The sequence below is a fragment of the Chlamydotis macqueenii genome, chromosome 9 (assembly GCF_036417535.1).
Source record: "Chlamydotis macqueenii isolate bChlMac1 chromosome 9, bChlMac1.mat, whole genome shotgun sequence".
In the NCBI taxonomy this organism is placed as follows: domain Eukaryota; kingdom Metazoa; phylum Chordata; class Aves; order Otidiformes; family Otididae; genus Chlamydotis; species Chlamydotis macqueenii.
In genome coordinates, this window is record NC_141564.1 from 2,947,174 (window position 1) to 2,966,909 (window position 19,736).

Sequence of the window (19,736 nt, forward strand, 5' to 3'; positions counted from 1 at the left end):
AGTTCGGCGCAAGTTGCACTGAAAGCTAACGGGGTTAGGCTCCTGTGTCAGATCTCTGACTTCAGAAAGTTTTAGCTGAAAAGATCAAAATGACCAAAGAGGGCTCATGTTTCCATAGGAATCTTCTGTATTCTACGTTGCAGAACCTTATCCTGCAAAAGCAGTGTAATAAATCCTAAGATCATTTTACAGCCCTCCTCCGCTCTGTTTAGACGATTTACAGCAGAAGTGGTCAACCAATAAAGACAGGAAAAAGTAAGCAATAACATCAGCGAGATCGTGAAATGGACTGAATAAATAAATCCTGCTCTCTTTGTTTGCAATCCTGATTTTGCAGGCTTTGGGGTCTAGTGGCGCAATGCTTTCCAGCCTTTCTCTGCGTTTTTTTTTTTTAAATGAACCCACAGCAATTCTATGAAATGTGGGACAAAAGCATGGGCTGACAATAAACGAGATGTGGAATTTTAGTAAGAGGTGTTTTTAGTTGGACCAAAAAAAAGTTATTTGTTAAAATTATTTGCTCCCAGCAAGAGATAGGAAATGGTAAGATTTCTTAATTTGAAGTTGGGAATTTGGATTTGCACAGACACCTCTGAATGAGGTGAGGTGCTTGTCTGCTGTGTAGAACCGAGACCCGCTCTGCCCAGTTCAGGCTGGAAGCTTAACCTCTGCATCTCCCTCATCCTAGCTTTTGGCTAATTTGGTAAACTGCTCTTTCTTTTTTTCTTTTGGGGAAAAGGCTTGAAAGGTCTCTGTTAAATCCGGCTGTGGGAAGAGTGTGTTTTGAAATCTCAGTTTTGTGAGACAGGAAATCCCTTTCCTCCCTACCTGTAAGAGCCTGATGGGCCTGCTCTCCGCTGAGCTGAGGCATTGCGAGGATTGGAATGGAAATATCAGACAAAAGGGCCTCTCATGTTTTTGATAGCTCTGGAAACTTCATGTTTTCTACCCTAGGAAGAGTGCTAAATGGAGTTCTTTTCTCATGCCACTGCGGCATTCCCAAGGAAGATTCATGATTGGATTATGTTCCTAGGCGTTATAAATCAGAGCTAATGGCAGAGATAGGTTGATGGCTTGAAGTAAGTGGAAAAATAAATTGGACAATGAGAAGGCCTAGGGCTGAGAAGTCATAAATATAAAATGTACCCTCCACCCAAAGAAGGCAGAAGACCTTCAATTCTTCAACCATCACTTAAACAGGGGAAAAAGTCTGTTATACGTGATCTTTGCTCAAGTGATGGGAAAGTTGAAATCTGGGGCAATACAAAACCTGTGTGAAGCTTTTGAAGAAGTAAAATGTCTGTGTTTCCTGAAAAATGTAGAGTTGTGTAACATGAAACATCAATTTTGAAAGACCGTTAAGCTTTTTCAGGGGAGACATCAGAGGACATAAAAATCTTTGTCAATATCAGATTAGAATGAGGCATTAAAAAAAAAAAGCTTATATGCAGTCTCACGGGGTTGGACTGCCAGAGCTGAATGTCTCTATTTGGCCTGGATAATTGTTCTTTTATCCTTTGTGCGGTGTTGGTATGTTTTCACCCGTAGCCTGCTGCCTATGTCCCGGTCCTCTCAACTGCCGGCTCCCCTAGCTCCGTTCTCAGCTTTGTTCTCCTTTATGACTCAATCATGGACTACAGAATCTCTGCTGAGGCAGTGATTCATCACTTGAATGCACTCCCTTTAAAATAAAGTATCTTTTTTTGTCATACAGAAAAGAGAAAAAATTATTTTTCCAAGTAATTCTAGAGGTATTTTCAGTCTAGATAGCCTTCCTTCTTGTTTTGGTTTTTTTTTTTTTTGCATAAAGCTATATAAAAACCTTTAAAAAATAAAGAATATGTAAAACATTATGTAGTGATTATATAGGATGCCAAATACAGTAAATAAAAAATGAATTCCAAGTGATTGCTGGCACTGGTCTGTTGCTCAATGTCACGCTGTTTCTGATCTCATTTATATTGACATGTATGTGCTGCAGCAAGTTCTCTGAAGGGACTTGAGTTATTCTGAGGTGCAGTTGCTGCAGGTGGGACGAGAATTAGGATGCTGGTACAGTCATGAATGTGTTGTGTTTGCCTCATCTGTAAGGAGAGGGGTGCTTGCTCTTTTGGATGCCTTTGGAAAAATCTGCCATTTCGTTAGAGCTTGTGAATGAGTGGCTTCTCTTGATTTTATTGGGAGAAACATGGTCTCTCTGATAACAAATAACAGTGGCAGAAGATAGAGAATTTGCTACAGAGCAATTTTCAGTTGGAGAATGCTGATCTCTGATGAATTAATACAGTTTGGACATGAATGTGGAAAAAATTAGTGACAGGGTTCATTTGATGAACCCTCCTGTTTCTTTCCTGGTGTTACTCATGGGCTGGTTTCCTTCCAGCCAGCTGAGAAAAACTATTGAGAGAATAAGGAGCTTTTGAAAATATTATTTGCCCACATAAGGTATTCTGTGGTTTTTGTAACCAGGTACAGTCTTGCCTTTGACCAGTGGGAAGGTCTGTTACTAGTGACCGCATAAGCATTGTGAATAATCTACGACACTCCATGAATTCCTATTTCCTGGAATCCAAGAAAGAAGCTGGCTCTTCCAGCCTTACCAGTGCTAACCCGTTCAACATGTACCCAAGCTGGGTGCTGACAGGCTGTAACCCTTGCTCGGACGCTTCCTGTGCAGCGCAGAGAGCTCGTTACCCTCAGGAAAGCAGAGCTGGCCCGCTTTGCTTTGGACACTCGTTTTTTCCACCTCTGTTCTCTAGACATTTGGCGTGACTCAGTTCAAAGGCGCTTCTTAAAATGATGCTTGTGGTAATGCTGGATTGAGAAGAAGTGTTGGTGGGTGGGACACAAAGGAGCAAGGAGGACGTACACAGGGTTTTCTGATTCACAAGTTGCTTTTCTGAATCTCCCAGAGGAAAATTACCCATGGTTGTGTGGTTCTTTGATTTCCTCAGCTGAGGAGGCTAAGGCCTAGAGATCCAGGTACAGCCTAAAGCTGAATTTTGCACCTTTTTGAAAAATCTGCGGCGTTTTCACAATGGTCCCATTGACATTAATGGGACTTGTAGTGGCATAAACTTATATTCATTGTCCAAGTTGTTGTGTTTTTTTTTTTTTTTTTTTTTTGATAAAAGTAATTTAATGACAGAGACCTGAAGAAATTGGAGTTTCTCTTCAACAACTGAGACTGTGACACTCCTGTGGGAAGTAATTCATGTAACATGAGGAGAATGCCCAGCTCTTTCAAATGGTTCACACCCTGTGAAGTCAGAGTGCAGTTGCTAAAACTGGCAGAAATTCCTAGGTTCAGCACGTGTTTCACCTGCTGAGGTTGCTGTGTGTGTTACCGCTTACGGGTAGGCTCTGCAAGGCATGAGGAGCCACGGAATTAGGATAGCCTTACACAGGTCTCAGTGTTCTGTGAATTTTGAATTTTTTTTTTCTTCTTTTTTTTTTTTTTAATCTGTGAGCTCTGTGTTTTGGAAAAGCATTTTACTAGACTTGGGAAATGGGTTCTGTTCACAGCTCTCCTCCAGTTCTATGTTGGATCTTGATAAGTCTGTTGCGCCTCTGTTTACTTACTTGTAATATGAAGAATGGTGATTTTTCTTTTTATTAGGTACTTTGAGATTGAAAAGCCTTTGAGGAGTTTGATTCTTCAGGTTTTAAACAGGCTTTTTCTTAAAAAAAAAAAACCCCAACTGCTTCCATGAAGAATAAATGTTTCTTGCTTGTCTTCGCTGTTCCAAAAATGGACCCAGCAGACAATCTGACATTTCTGTGGGGCATGTCCTGACAAAGCTCCACTGCAGCCAAGCAGAGCTAGGACCATGAACTATTGACTGAGAAACTGCCGGAAAATCAGGGCGAGCTGCCATTTCTGCAAGATATTTATCTGGCGTGGAGCGTTTCTCCCTTCCTTCCCTCTCCCTCCTTCGTGGCCATAGGAATCACCAGGGCACGGGGCTGCAGCAGCAGCCGTTGCAGCGCCACGTCGTGATTGCCAGCATTTTTCTGATGGCCCTAAAAAGTACAGAGCTCTCGGTGGCATTTTGTACTCTTCCCAGGTGCGGCACTTCAGAAATTAATCTACCAGGAATTACAGTAGTGTTAGAGGGCGGGAATCTAATTACAGTATTGATTATACATACGTATTTATACACCGCACGAGCGGAAAAGCAGCTGCAAGGGAACCAGAAGAGTTTTGCTCGCTGTTTACAAGCCTGCTGCGTGATTGATTACCTCACAATAACCTTGCTGCCTTCCGGAGAGTGTACCCTATATACGGAGGAATGACTCTTGCCTTAGGGAGGTCGAAGCTCGTAATGCAAATGTCAAATAATTTTTATATTAAAAACTAAATAAAAGGCCTGAACAATTTTTATTAGTAGCTTCTTTAATAAATTCGCTGTCCTTTGAACCCAAACAATTCCAGCTTTAAGCACAGACCCTCAAACCCGTATTTTATAATTTCTGAGAATTTTCTCTTCTAGATTTAATAGACTTAAAACTGTTGATTCTGCTTCTTACTTAATCTCTAGCAGACTAAAAAAAAAAATCTTTATTTTTAGGAAACACAAACAAAAGAGGAGAAATGGACTTTTAAAGTGAAATTTTTTAAAATAAATTTTATTTTTGAGCTATTTATTGACTTGCAAACATACAACGGGTTTATTTATTATTATTCTACTGCTGGAAAATTGCCAAGGAGAGAATGAACTGTGAATGCTATAGATTATATATCACACTGTATAATTAAGACAGCAAACAGTCTGCTGGAAAAATATTTTGTAGACTACTTTATATAATGGAAAGTTCACAGCGGTCTCACAGAGACCACCTAATATGTCTTCTAATATGAGTTGTACCAGAGATTTAAATTAAGGTTTGAACGCTGGTGCTTTACAGTCTATCCGTCTTGGTAATGATTACACCTGCACAGCCTAATTTTGAAACTCTATTATTATTCAGAATTAACCTACTAGAAAAAGTCAGCAGAGATGTGATGTGGCTTTCCTGTTTTCTTTGCTATGTGAGCAGGTCTTCTGGACGTTGCTTTGGACTTTCTTCTTTGCTTCTTTTCTATAACTTACGATGACCCATTTATCATGTGTTTTGATGCTTATTTTTCTGTTCTGTGATGAGGAAACTTGCAAGTTTCTGATTAATTAAGATACTATTGAAGGATAGCAGGCAAAAAATGAGCTCTCTAAATATTGATTATTGATTTTTAGCATGTTGGAAACATTTAGAATTTGTGTGGAAACCAGTTTCCACTGAAATCATCAGGAATGCTACTACTGGCTTGACTGGGATCATTACCTGCGTGTGATGTTTTATTTCGGTGTCCCCGTAGAGTACATCAGTTCTGAGTTAAACGTGCATTCCATGGCTTTCTCTGGAGCTGCTGGTCTTTGGCCTACTGTGGCTCTATTTTTGTTTCAGGCCTTACCAGAGGAACGTTGTTCTCGTTTGTGCTCCCTGTTTAGCTGTACGTATAGTTACAGAGTATGTCACGAACACAATCGATGGAGTGAATTCTGATTTCCCCTTTCTCTGCGCAAACTGGTGTTACTACAAATATTTTGAGTGTTAATGAGAACTTGACTCTGTGCAAAACTCTACTCCAGGAAGGGAACCCACCAGAGAAATGTCATTTGTTTTCGCTCTTTCCGTTTTGTGGTCACATTTGGTGTCAGTACTCTGCTTGCTTTACTGGAAAAATGCAGCAGGGAAAGAATTTGGGTTTTAATGAAAAGGGTTAAAGAAACCCTTGTGGCTGAGTTTCCTGATTCTTGATAGTCATGAGACCTCCTTGACCGCTTTAAATCCGTACAGACACACTAATGCATCTTGTATTTGTCATAACACTGAGATCTCTGGACTTGTTGGCTCCAAAGGCCTAATAAAAGTCTTTATATTAGGTTTAATTGTCAGGAGGGGGGAAAATGGCCATAACAGATGGAAAAGTGAGTTCTGGTTTGGTACAGCCGGCTCCAGAAAGAGAGCTCCAAAGAGAGACATGGTGTTTCTTGGCTGTCCTCTCAAGCGAATGCTCTTGCTGCCCCTTCCTCCGAGGCTGAGCAGGACCAGGTTGTTCAGGTGGGTAAGGAAAGGGAGCAGCACAGTTTGGTGGAGAGGTTGTTCCTTCCCCGGTGCTCTGGAGAAGATCCGTGCCCTGTGGTGGGTACCGCAGGGTTCGTCAAAAGGGAATGATGGAAATTCCTCCTGTGTGTCGTGGTGGGTACCCAAGCTAGATCGATGATGTTGGAAGCCGTCTTCATTCCCACTGAGTGCTCAGAACCAAGGTTTTCAGGCAGTACTTGTTAAAAATACACCTCCTTCATCCTGACCTGACAGCCATGGGGGTGGTGTTGCCGTTTCTGATAGGGGCTTTCTCGTAAACATTCTCTGGCCAGCCTGCTAATAATATCGGAAAGCTCTGAATGTGATGTATGAAGTCGATTAAACGTAAGATGTCTTTGAGAAATGCTCAGAGATTAAATTCCCTTAAATAACACCAATGTTTTGGTTGTGCTATTTATAAAAACTAATGAGAACTTGAAAAGACAGGGATTAAAAGGATTTATTTGTCTATTGGCAATTCCCAAAGCTAATTTGCTTCATGAGATGGAAATGTATACACCCAGGAAAGCTTGAATATGCATCTACATTGATAAAATTATTAAAAAATCAGACTGTTAAATTCTCTGGCATGGGTAGCTGCTGCGTATTGAGGTTTCTTGAACCCTCTTTCTTTTTTTCTCCTCTTCCAAGACTGCTTGTAACACACTCAGTAATAAAAAGGTGGGATGCTTCCCCTGCTTGTAGACCCAGTATGGCCCTGCTGCCTGCACCTTTACATGGTTTCTTTGGTGGCTTCTTGCTCTATTCTTTTTTTTTTTTTTTTTTTTTTTTTGGCAGCTCCTTGGTGAAAGCAGGTAGCGTCCTTGACAGCAGCAGCCAGCTATCCTCTGGTGCGGGGGACGCGTGGGGTCTCGGAAGTGGGACCTGCTTTAGGAGGCTGGGGGAAAAAGGAGCGAGGTTTGGAAGGTGTGACACGTGTGGTCCTCTCTGCCACAGGCTGAAATTACCAGCGGCTCTCTCCACATAATAAATGTGCAGCTGCCTGCACTTAAACTGCAGGGTGACGCTTCGGAAGGGACAAGGACCTTGTGAATGGAGCTAAATGCCGCTTACTGGTTAGGTGTCATCCTGGTTAGCGCCGTAAAAACTCTTGAGACAAGGGAAACGGCGTATTTGAGCGGCAGAGGAAGAAAAAAAGACCAACGTCGTTCAAGGATGGAACAAAAGTGAAGAAAGATGAATTGAAGATGATAATTAGAAAGCAAAGGAGCAGGCAGGTTTTCCAGCCTCAGTGGGAAAAGATGATTGACCTGAGCAGCGGGAGAAAAGAGGAGGAAGTATTGCTGACAGCTAAAATGCAGAAGCTATTACTTGAAAGACTGACCTCTAAAGGAGAAAGGGGGGGAGGAATTTAAAAAAAAAAATCCAAACCAGTGAAACCTGCAGTGTCCGTGCTGCAGTCGGCTTGTTCAGGGAAGCCGGAGAAACATTTGAAAGTTGGAGTTATGTTAAACAAAACTGTGAAGGTTTTTACGTACAGGGTGGTTTCACGTGTTGTGCTGAATGTATTTGTAATGCTGGTACTTCATTCCTCATGTTTATTAGAGGCTGTCAAAACACGCTGTGCAGTATTTGGTAAAGATGTTGAAGAGGCAGAATGAGAGTAGCAAGGCAGAGGACAGTAAAGAGGATGGCACCGGCTATCTCAGGCCTCCTCCTCCTCTCGTGGTTACTTCCCCCATGCAAATCAGTGCCTGAGAAGCATTTGTTGAAAAAAAAGAAAAACCTGCTTCTGGCCATCAGATATTTCATTCATCCAAAATACGTTTTGGTAATAAAGAATGCAGTGTTTTGTTTTCTTGAAAATCCAAAGGGTCAGCTCTTCGCCAGCATACACAGGAATGATGCTGTGAAACCATGCTGGACGATGCGCTGCTTTCCTGATGCCTGCAGCACCCCTGGGAATCCTCAGGGCTTTCTCTAACCGCTGATTCAGTGGTGTGAAATGGTGTGAATTTTCTGAAGAATGAGGCCGAGCGATTTAACCCATGCCGTGACAGCCCGGTGGTAGGCAAGACCGAAGGCTGAGCGCGCACAGCTGGGTACGAGCTGGTTTGCCTGGCCGGGGGCTCAGGTAGGTGCAGCCAGGCTCTGCTTCTGGGCTGGGTCTTGCCTGCCTTGCGACCCTTGCCTCTCTCTATGGATGGCTCTGCTTTGTGCCAGATCTGGGCTATTTTTCAGCTATTTATCTTTTTTCTTTTTTTTTTTTGTTCCTCTTCTGGTTATGAAATTTCAATGACAGCTTTCGTTTCTTTTACAAATTACATTTCGTAAGACTGTTCTGATTAGTACTCATTTCCAAATTTTTGCTTGTTTCATGTTACTTTTACTCCTGTTTCCTTTGTCGCTTCCTTTCCTAATCAAGATTCCTGACCTGAAAAGGTGTCTTCTATAAACAGAACTGTGCATTTAGGTGTCTAATAAGGCACTTTTAACCAAATCCTAATTATAAGTAACATTTTTTAGTATTGCTAATGATTCTTTTCTATGGAAGACTGGCCTCCTGAAAGACTGAGTGAATATGTGAGTGTGTAAAATAATTACTTGTCATACTAGATTTTTTTTTTTTCAGATAACAAATTAGTAATTATATCTTGATCACTGACATCTAGGCAGTGATCCCCCCTGCCTCTCCCTTTTTTCTCCTCTTTTTTTTTTTTTTTTTTCCCCAGTATGATCAAATCACTTGCATCCACCAGATGAAAATGGAAACTTACCCCAAGCATATGTTAATGTAGGTGACAGTCAGGTTGTGGAGGCATTCCAGAGTGGACCATATTCGAGATCACCATCAGCATGTTTACTTCTGTGGTATTTTGAGGCCTAATGATGCAAAAAAATCCTGCCAGCCTCCTATTAAGTGCCAATACCTTTAAAAATCAGGCTGCTAGTTAGTCCTGGCGTGAGATTTTGTTTTTTAGCGTGTCTCCTTCCCAGGATAACTCTGCAGGTTTTACATACCATAAAATCAATTGCTCTTTTACTTCAATGCCCGTATGCCACCCCTGGTCTCATACAGTGCCTAACGCCCGAGAATCTTCACCTAGGGTACAGTTTTTTCTTTTGTGAATGCATGGCCTTGATCCCCATCCAGGATTAGTTTTGCTGTGGCAGTGACATCATCACGGTAAATAACGTTGACTGCCTTTAATGGGGGGGGGGGAGGGCGGGGAAGAGGCCCTCCAACCTCTGTGCAGGCCATCCCAGAGGTGAAGGCTGCTGTATTAAAATCACTGTTGGGATTCCAATGGATGAAATGATCCTAAAACGAAGCAACAAAAATGTAACACCTGAAAATGATAATGACTTATTTTTTTTCCCCCCACACACTCTAACGAGATATTTGTGGGTAGCGGGATACAATGCTTAAATCCTCACAGCCCTCTTATCTGTCTGCAGAAAACATACAGCGCAATCCCTGTGGCATTCCCCATGGCTCCAGCTCAGCAAAGTAGCTCAGCGTGTCCTGAATTTCAAGTGTGGCTCCAGAAGGACTGCTCATATGCCTAACATTACACGATGCATGTGATTATCTTGTTAGGAGACGGAGAGAAATATTAATCTTGCAAGATTGTAAACATAAAGATATTTTCTTCACATGCAGTGTGTGTGTAACCAGCTCTAAACCAAAACTGGTACTAACCCATGTCACGGAGATTTTTCCCATTTTGTGCTGATCTGTTGGTTTCACAAAGATGCAAGATGGTCTTTTTTTTTTTTTTTTTTTTTTTTTTTCCCCCCACCCGATCGAAATATTTGAGTCCTGAAGTGAAACTACAAAGTGAGCAGCTATTATTTCTCCTTTGACAAGGACCTGTTTTCTTCTATTTGCCATTAACATTTGTCAGCTGGTAAATTATGCACAGTTTTTTTTTCTTCTCTCTCTCCTATTTTTTAGCCAACCGTAATTACGCTAGCTGCTTCCCGTGTAGACTTGTTTTCAGCTGCATTGCTTGCATGCCTTTTTAATAGACTGTAATTTTTGTTATGTAAGTTATGTCAGATTGACTACTTCCGATAAGATGCGGTATTATACTTTTTTCTCCCAGCTGGATGCACAGAATATGGCGCTGCTGACTTGCTTTCTCCTGCCTCCCTCTAGCTAAATGGCAATGTGCCACTGCAGCAAAACTTCTGTTTGAGGATTCATCGACTTTTTTTGTTGTCTAGTAATGAGGCTTTGAGGTAGCTCACTGCTCCTGATTAGTGACAGAGCGCACAAAGAAAGGAGCAGCACAAACCCGTCATTAACTCGTAGTGAAAGCTTGAGCGTTTAAGTTCATAAAGATGAGGAAAGACTGTTAAATCCTTTGCGTTCAGATTTGGCTGGTTTGTTGTTTTTTTTTGTTTTGTTTTGGCGCCTGCCCTGGTTTGTGGAGAGAACCGGTTGAAGTGTTGACTCTACTCCTGTTCTTGCTGAGCTTGCGTTACCTTTCTGCTCCCAGGACTGGGCTTCTGCCACAGGCCCTGTTGTTGGTGACGCTGGTGGGGTAGACACATTGGGCCTGGAGCATCTCTGAGGCTTGGACTGAGGGTGGGTGGCACTCGCCTAGTGCAGACGAGGTGGATCGTGGTCACGGCATCACCAGCAGAAACCTTATTGCTGCTGCGTGCAGCCTCTGCCCCGTCTCCTCCTGGCACTGGCTGGGGGGACACCAGCACGGAGCTTGCACCTCTGAGGGCGTGAAAGGCAGCAGAGAGGAGTTCAGTGCTTGTTTGGTGGGCTCTGATTTCTCTTCTCTAGGCTGCAAAGTGTCCTGGGGCCTCTGTGCTCTCAGCTGTCCAAAGCAGCAAAGCGACAGACCTGGTAAAGAAACCTCCAACTATTACTCTTCCTTTCTTTTATGCTGGAAGAGAAAACGAAAGGTGGTGTGAATCTCCGCAGGTTGAAATAGCTCCATTTCCCAGTGCTCTGGGCAAGAGCTTCGGCATCGTTCTTGAGCCTTACGACCGAGCTCCTTTATCTCACCCATTTCAGTTTCAGTCACGGTGTTCATAGCTTTACCAGGCTTTGTTGTTTTAATGCAGTACAGTGAATTATATTTCTGGGTGCTTATACGAAAGAGGATTAGCTGCTGGAAACTGCTTATTTGTCTTACAGTTTCTTTAGAGAAGTAAATAAAATGCTGTCCGTTGCAAATAATGGGCTATTTTCTGCCCTGGTTTCATGCTGGAACGGATGTTCTGTGTGAGGATGATAGAACGGGTCGTATAAGTCATCTTAAATGTGATTTGCCACCTGCCTGATTGTTCAGAAGTGTAGGCATGCTTAATTAATCTAATTAGTCAATGCATATATAAGAAGCAAATTTACAGGCTCTCTGTCATCTTAAATAAAGCATTTTTGTTTTTCTAGGATAAATAATTCATTACAGAGCTTAGTGCTAGACTGCAATCCTGGAGAGCTGGCTTCTTGTAGAATAAGGAAAATGGAATTATGATATTTCTTCCTTTTTCCCTTTGGCTTCTCTTCAGACAGGGATTTTGTGGAAGGAAAGAGGGACATCCGCACTGGAGGAACATGAATTCCCTTCCAAAAGAGAAGCACAGAGTACGCTAGCTTCGACACCATGGGCGTTTTCATGTCAGAGATGGTGTCTGCTCTGGCACAGGTGCAAACTGCGACATGTACATGATTATCCCTGAAAGTGAAATAATTAACGTGCTGAAAAACACGGCAGAGTTCATCTAGCTTGGGTTTTTCTGCTTCAGAGGTTGGTCCGCTATTTAGGAATTTGGTGTGAAGATGGGGAGAGCATTTACCAGCTGATTATCTATTTTTAAACAGTCTCTACTATGCAGAGAGGAACAAATCCAGTATTTCGGTTTAGATTTTGGATTTCTTTCTGGCTCTGTAAGTAACAATACAAAATGAGTTAAATACATGTTCTTTAACGATAACTGGTAAGCTTTGCTTTCTGAAAACATGTTACAACAATTCCTTCCCTGATTGTCAGGTGTGGTCCTGCTTCGTGCCCTCCAGATCGACAGGAAAACTCCTTGAACCTGATTATCCATTGAAATATGTGGCTTGATGGAATTACTGGCTGTAATCACTGGCTGGAGCTGAAGGAGGTTCACGGCTGTTGCCTGGATTAATTTGTTCTGGTTCAGTATTTATCACTGTTTTCTACAGCTCTCTCCACAACTCCTCGGCAGGTTTGACCACCAAAGCAGAATCTGCGGTGAGAGGATATTTGAAGGCATTTATTTTGCTTTAGTTTGCACACACAGGTTAGCACAGAATTCCTGCAAAACAAATTAGTGTGAAACGGCGTAATCGGTACATGAGAACCATGAAGATTGCTAGAAATGAGCAGCAGTCCGTTTCAAGGAGTCGGGCCCGTGTCCTAGTAATCTTGCTTGATTTAGTAAACTTTTAATTGGAAGATGATCAGAGAGGCAATCTGTTCCGGGGACGTGGCTGGTTTGCACTAGGACCAGCCCAGTGGACTCGCTTGTTTGTCTGCCTTGTGTTTGCTGGGTGAAGGAAGGGGTGCTGGTAGCCAAAGGGAAGCAGAGGTGAGTACTTCAAGATGAATTCATGGGGTCAGAGTGAACATTAACCCCAAATAAGATGAGGGAGAAAGTACGTCAGGCTCTTGAGATGGGACATCCAGGTGCTTTTCTCAGTGCTACCAGGAGGTGCCTCTCTCTACTTGGGATTTATGGCCCACGAAGGAAACTGCCTTCGTCTTTTATTGCAGAAATTCGTTGAGCTCACTCCCTCTTTCTCTCCAGAAGAGTCGTGGTGGTGCTGTGGACCTTTTGCACAGTAGTCTAGTAGCTGGAAAGCTAGGATGAGGAAGATGTTTGTTTCTCTCTTTGGAGGAAGTCAGAACCTCACGTTTCACTTGTGGAGGTTAGTGCGTGTTTCCCTGGGCAATGGCTCTGTGCTGTGCCTCGCAGTCCTGCTTCCCACCGGCATCCTCGCAGCCGTACCCGGGGATGAAATCCATCCCTTCGCCTGTCCTGGTTTCCTTCAGGGAGGAACCCAGGGGCCAGTGCGGTGAGGGAGCTGAGGTGCGTCTCAGCAGGAACACAGGATACATGCAATGACTGGAACACATCTGAAACCCCTCTTTCTTGCGCTAACACTAGGCTCTTCCTTGTACCTCTGCTGCTCAGCCAAGCCTTCAGGCCTAGAGAGGGCTTCCCAGGCTGCACGAGGTGGCGTCAAGGGTGGCGTGTTAAGATCTAGGCTGTTGCTCCATTTGCTTGCTTCTTGTTTCTTTCCCTCTATCTCTTGATTCAATCCAGAGGCATGATAACATCCCACGGCTTTGCATACCTGGGTTTATTGCTGTATTTTCTGGCTTTATTGCCTTCACCATTGTATTTTAGGCCAAATTTTGAACCTATTCTGTTTGGCAATGTGACTTTCCCAAAGTGAGATCTCTCTTTTACTATTTCTGTATCCCCGGTGCTGAGTGTTTCCTGTGTGTCTGATCCCATTCACTGCATTTAACCTATCACAAATGCAAATAATGATAATTATATGGTGAATAACGCTATTACAGATGCAGTTCGGTGCATATTTCACTGATTGGGCCAAATCAGGAAGCTGTGCAATGCGTGCCAGCAGTCTTGTGAGTGAAAGTGCTTATTACTTATCTCAGCTTGTAATGCGCTATCAATTAATTGCTCACAAACCTCTGGTGTCAGTTTGTGCGGGTTGCAAGGAGTGGTGAATCGTTAACTTTCAGTGGCACCGAGTCTGAATTACAATGCCAGTCCTGCAAGGCAGGAAGTTTGCAAGTTGAATCTGGTGGAAAGGATCCCTTTGGCTACCAACATCCTGCTGGTGAGGCCAAGAACACGCACCTGCACCCCAGCTCCTTCATACCCTTGATACCCATTGCCTGTGCCCCTCTGGTGGGTCTCAGCCCACCAGCCACGACAATAAAATGAGATAGAAGAATGAAAAGCGTCTACTAGGGTTTGGCAGACAGCTAAAACACAGGGCAGCGATCGCACCGCCGTGAGCACAGGAACACATCCCATTCTCAGGGCACGGATAAACTGGAACTGTACGTTTGTCTCTAGAAGGCTGCGGGGGCAATTGCCATGGTTAAATTGCCTAAGAGCTGCCTTAAACCATGAGCATTTTTGGGTTTGTATCTAATGTTAATTGTGTGCTAAGGGTTGAATGGTGTTTTATGAGAACTGGAGGCACGAAGGGAATAAGAAACTGTTGTTTCTCAGAGCCTAAAAGGAATCCTGTCACAGAACTGGAGGAAAGAACCCCAGAAAATCAGGTCTCGTGAGTATCATCCTCTTGCATTGACTAGAAAATATTTTTTTTTATCATTTGATGCTTTGAAAGCAAGTATTGGAAATTAAATAATGAGCTTTCTTGTTCCAAGTGTCAGAGTTCTTTGTAGGATGGGAGCCTTGCTTACTTTTATTTCATTGTGGGATAACCAGTATGTGCAGCAATCTCCCTGCTAAAACCCAAATGAAAACAAGCCACTGTTGTGTTAGTGTAAAGAGGAGGGTGCAGAGAAGACCCTGATGATATTGCCTAACTATTTTGCTTTGTCTCCACAAATCTGCAGTGACCGCTTTCTTTGAAAAGAGCGTCTATCGCCCTCTTTCCTTTTGCTCTTTTCCCAGTATTTTTCAAGCAGATCTTGGACAGAGTTTGGAGGTCTTCAGTGTAATCCTTCTTTGACACGGCCCATGATGGGTACAGGGGCTGGCAACAATTCTGCTCTGCCTTCACAGCATTCACACCAGAGAAAGGTCCAAAGTCAGCACGTGGCATTCCAGAAAAAGCAGTCTTTTTGCTCAAACTTCAGTTCTAAGTAGAAAACAACGTTCTTTCCCACAGGTCTGACCTAGGCTACTGGACTTGTGCGCAGAGGTGTGTCGTTGCATTTTAACTATGCCTTTCCTTTCAATCAAAACGTCGTCCCTTTAGTTTTAAAGAAAAAAGCATAGAAGCCAGATGCAGCAGATCTGTAGCTGCAGAATCACTCTCTGTATCTCTGTTATTTAAAGCTCACCGAACCCCGTGCGTGCTCTAGGCTGACCTTCCATTAGGGAAGACTCTAGTGTTTGCTGCTCTGCGTTTACCTTTGTAAGCAATGCTCCGGAATAATTTATTTTGCTGAGTTTGCCCAAACCGTATATTTGTGCCCTGTGGCATCGGAGCATCGACACGAAGACGCTGTTGCAAATTACGCACCGTGGGTTGAGGACTTCAGATCAGGCGTGCCTTGACCCGACGTAAATTTCTGTGGGAATATATACAAACCATACATTTCTACTATCACCTTTGGAGGAGGACGAGCAGGGCTAAACCTTCAAATGTCTTTTCAGTTTGTGCGCAGGTATTTTCAATGTTATCTGATCTATGAATAGAAAAAAAAAAAAAGGACTAATCAGGATAAGGACTGCTTAGCATATATGAAAGCTGATGTGCCTTTCAGACATGCCAGTCAAAAAGGAGTGCTAACTAAAAAGCAGCAGCGATTATTACAAAATTTGTGCGTGGAAGGATTTTTTTTTGCTTGGTGTGTGTGTATAACTACAAGGGAGTTGTCTGTACCAGCAAAGGGAAAAGTGTGTTTGCTAGAGGAATCTTCGTCCTTTTTTGCCTTTCTCGGTAATCTCATCTCCTAGGACTGTCGTGTCTAGTTGGGTAAATTCTGTGGGCACTCTACAGCCAGCAGACTTGGTGTAGTTTTGTAGTTTTCCCCCTTTTTTCAAGCAGCTTTTGTACCATGTGCCACTTCCAGCAGTGAAGATGGGGTCCTACCATCAGAAGGAGCAGTGGTGGCAATTCTCACCCCTGGTCATGCGGCCTGTGCTCCTGGCTCTGCTGGGATGCAGGCCATGACAAACTGCTCTGCCTGTGGGTTGTAATTCAGGTCCTGCAACTTGGGAAGCCCGCCCGTATGTTGCAGAACCTTTTGTCTTGACTTTGGCTCTTTTTTAAGCTTGAGTGTAGGGCAAAGCTGCCGCAACCTCCTCAGATGGGGAATGGGAGATCAAATGTTCTGAAAAGAGAGGTGAGACCACTCGTGGCGATTCAAATAATAGATACCTTTATTAAAATGTAACTCTAGCCACTCTGGTGCTATTAACTACAATAAAAATGGTTTATTTATTCTATCTGCAATATTTCCACTTTATGATACATCCTAGGAACTCCGATAGGTTCATTTATTTGTCATTTGAGAGGTGAAATATGAAGGAAGGGCTGAAATCGATAGCGTTATCATGTGGGAGTTATTTGTGCCTCGTGTTCAGTATTGCAGATCATCATGACTCTTCCTGGGTCCTGGTCTTTCATCCGGCATGGAGGGTGCTGAGCTTCGCAGTCATTTTCTGAATGAAAGGAAGGGAAGGGAGGAGTGCTGGAGTGTCGTGCTTAGTGTGAGCATGAGATAATAATACCTGTGCTAAGTGTTAGAAAATAAATGTAAATGGTTAAATTCAGGTGCGTAAGAACCTTTGTTTTAGTTTCACCTGCCCCATTGTATAAGCTAGGCTTCTTGCCCAGTCACAACTGGTTTAAACAGCTGACTACCAAGCTACAGAATTAAGGCAGCTTGCGAAACTGTTAGCTGAATTCTCTCCCAGCAGGGAAAAAAAAAACCCAACCCAAACCTAAATTTGCTAGATAAATTATTCATTGTGAATCATTTGCTTAATTCTCATAATAAATGGTTTCCTACCCTTGGTTCTATTCACTAATTACTGCGTTTTAATGTTTTTACTGGCTTTTGTTTGCTACGCAATTTAATTTTGCTGGGATGAGATCGTCTGGAAAAGTCCAAGTGAGGGAATGGAAGCTCTGTGTCTGTGCCGGTGTGGCTCCCACCGAGAGCCAGGAATTCAGCCACAGGTTTTGCTCCAGCCCTTCACAGCTAAATTATGCTCGGTAAAGACAGAGGAAGAATTGCGTCCTGAGTAGTGCGGCCTCTCTGTAGGCTTCCTGCCGTGGAGAAGGCCGTGCTACTGTGCATTAGCTGGTACGATTTTCTGCTGTCTTTGATTGACCGGTTTCACTGGATTGCTGAAGCCTTGCTCCCTTTTTGCTTCTCTTCCAAGCTCAGTAGTGCATAAGCCGATGTGTACGCAGAGCCTCTGCCTCCGTGGGACTTCCTCTCTTCTGCTTCCAGACTCTGGCAGAGGTTGTCCCAGCAGCTACCCAGCTAGCGTGGTTTGGCGCTGAAGAGGGAGATGGCGGAGTGTGTGGTCAGAACAATCTCTTTACAAGCTTCATAGCCCCTGTCTCCCCTCACAGTTGTGTTTGCTGGATGAACCTTGCTGTCTCTGAGGCTAAGAGCAGTGTAATTTTCTCAGCACAGGCAGGGATTAGCCAGGGAGTTAGTCTACAGTTATGAGAATATACTTTGGAATTTGTCTACATGGTGTCTTATCTAAAGAACTTAAATTCTACTGATTTTCAGTATTGACAGTATCACCAGGATTGGCATACCTGGGTAGCATCGCAATAGCCAGGTCAGGATCCTGGGTATTTATAGAATCATGGAATCCGAGGAGGGTTAGGGTTGGAAGGGACCTTCAAAGGCCATCTAGTCCAACCCCCCTGCAAGGAGCAGGGACATCTCCAACCAGATCAGGTTGCTCACAGCCCCGGCCAACCTGGCCTTGAAATTTTTCCTCTGTGCAGTCACAAAGCAGAGCCGTATCCTGTCCCAGAGGCAACTCTTCAATCCTGAACTGGATGCTTGCACTCTGTAGTTTGTAATATTGGTTAACGAGCTAGAAAAGCTTGAAGGAAACTCCTCAAGTGTGAACTCAGTCTGACACTTGAACAGCTGAAGGTGGTGCTACACAAAGCTTTATAGCTGTCTCCTCGTAAGGAGGATGGGTGGCAGAGGAAGGGAGGCATTGCAGTTGCATTCAGCGTTGCGTTTGGGCCTGTAGATACTGTACAGATGGATCTATTCAATCGAGCACATGATGCGACTGCTAACTGTCCAGTAATTAATATTAAAAAAGAATTCCTGTTTGTCTCTAAATGCTGATAATGCCGCTTTACGTCACACAAAGCAGCGACGCTCTAACCAGCATTACTGAAGGAATACTGATGCTGAAGAACATAAAGGAATGTGAAACTGGAAGTGCGGTTTGAATAAATCTTATCAAGTGCTCTTCTCACAAAAGTACCTTTGGCTTTTGGTGCACACAAATTATTTGCACAACCTGAGGAAAAGTCTGGAGATTATTTACTACCTAGATTGAAGAGTTCTGTTTGAGTTTCCAGCAATATGTGCCAAAATAAGGCAGGTACAAAGTAAAGTAGTAACAGAGTTTTTTTGTTTTTTTTTTTATATACTGAATAGAAGAAGCCTTTGTAGTTTGTTACAAGCCAACTCTAGCCCACTGCCAGGAATTTGATTAGCTTTTTGAGAATTTATCATGTTTTGATTAATTTTTTTTTTTTAGTCTTTTTATGCCAACCTTACAATTCGATGTTGAAATCTTCATTTCTGAAGTGTGATGTTTCCTTTCTCCCTCTCCTTCTCCTTCTCCCTCTTTGTTTCCTCTCTAAATTGTAACATGACCCAAGTTAAAGTTTTAAAATGCCATTTTTTTGCATTTCATGGCCCGTGGACAAGCACTGAAGCTGGCCTTACCTTCTGGAGGCGTTTGAGAACAGAGGAACGAACTGTCTTCGGCGGTAGTAAGGTTCGTTTGAGTAACTGTGTCCCTATGTAGTGACGGGAGCAGGAGCTGGCACCGCCGGACCATGCTCCCATCTGAACTGACAACTCCATGTCATGGGAACAGAGCTAAAAGCCTTTCTGTCCTTGGTGTTTTAGGCTGCAGGAGCTCTTTGGAAGCCCTGGAGAGCTCTCCATGCTCCCTGGGGAGAAGAGATTTGAGTTCTCCATTGTTAGCGAGGCCTCATTCCTGGCATGGCTTTCCATCCTCTGTGACCCAAAAAGCTACATCCCAGCAGCAGTGCTGATTTATTTCATTTTTATGTTGATTTTAATAGATCGATTTCCTGGGTGAAGTACTGCTTAACGTCAGAATGGCAGCAGGATTGAGTGTTTCCAGTTTTTGGTGTGTATGAGGGTAAAATGAAGGCAATAATAGGTATTTAACAGAGGGGGGCATTGGGAAGCTCCTCAGGTAGAGCACTTTCCAGCTGTTAGCAACAAGCTATTAGGAAATATCATGTAGTGAACTCCTAAGACTGGAGAGTTGATGCAAATTCCAAGAGAAAGGAGTTACTGGTTAGTTATAATAATAAGCAGAATGGTATTACAGTGTACCAAATCAGAACTATTTCAAAAGCATGCTCTGGTCTGTCTATAAATAATGAAAAGAGAAAGGCAGTGCAAGCCTTGTGAGAATTTTCCTAACATCTCTTTACTGTCTTCCCCTTCTTGTCTCAGGCTCTATTTGCAGTGATTCACGGAAAAAAAGCCCTGAAGAGCTGACATTTGGGCTTTGGTCCTTGACACTGAAGTAAAATACTTTAAAGTGTAGTTTGGGAGCTTTAGACTCCTTCCTTCCACTCCCTCTCAAACACTTTTGAAATACAAAAAAAAAAAAAAAAAGCACTAACGGATGTTGGTTTTCAGGTTTCCTTTCTTCTG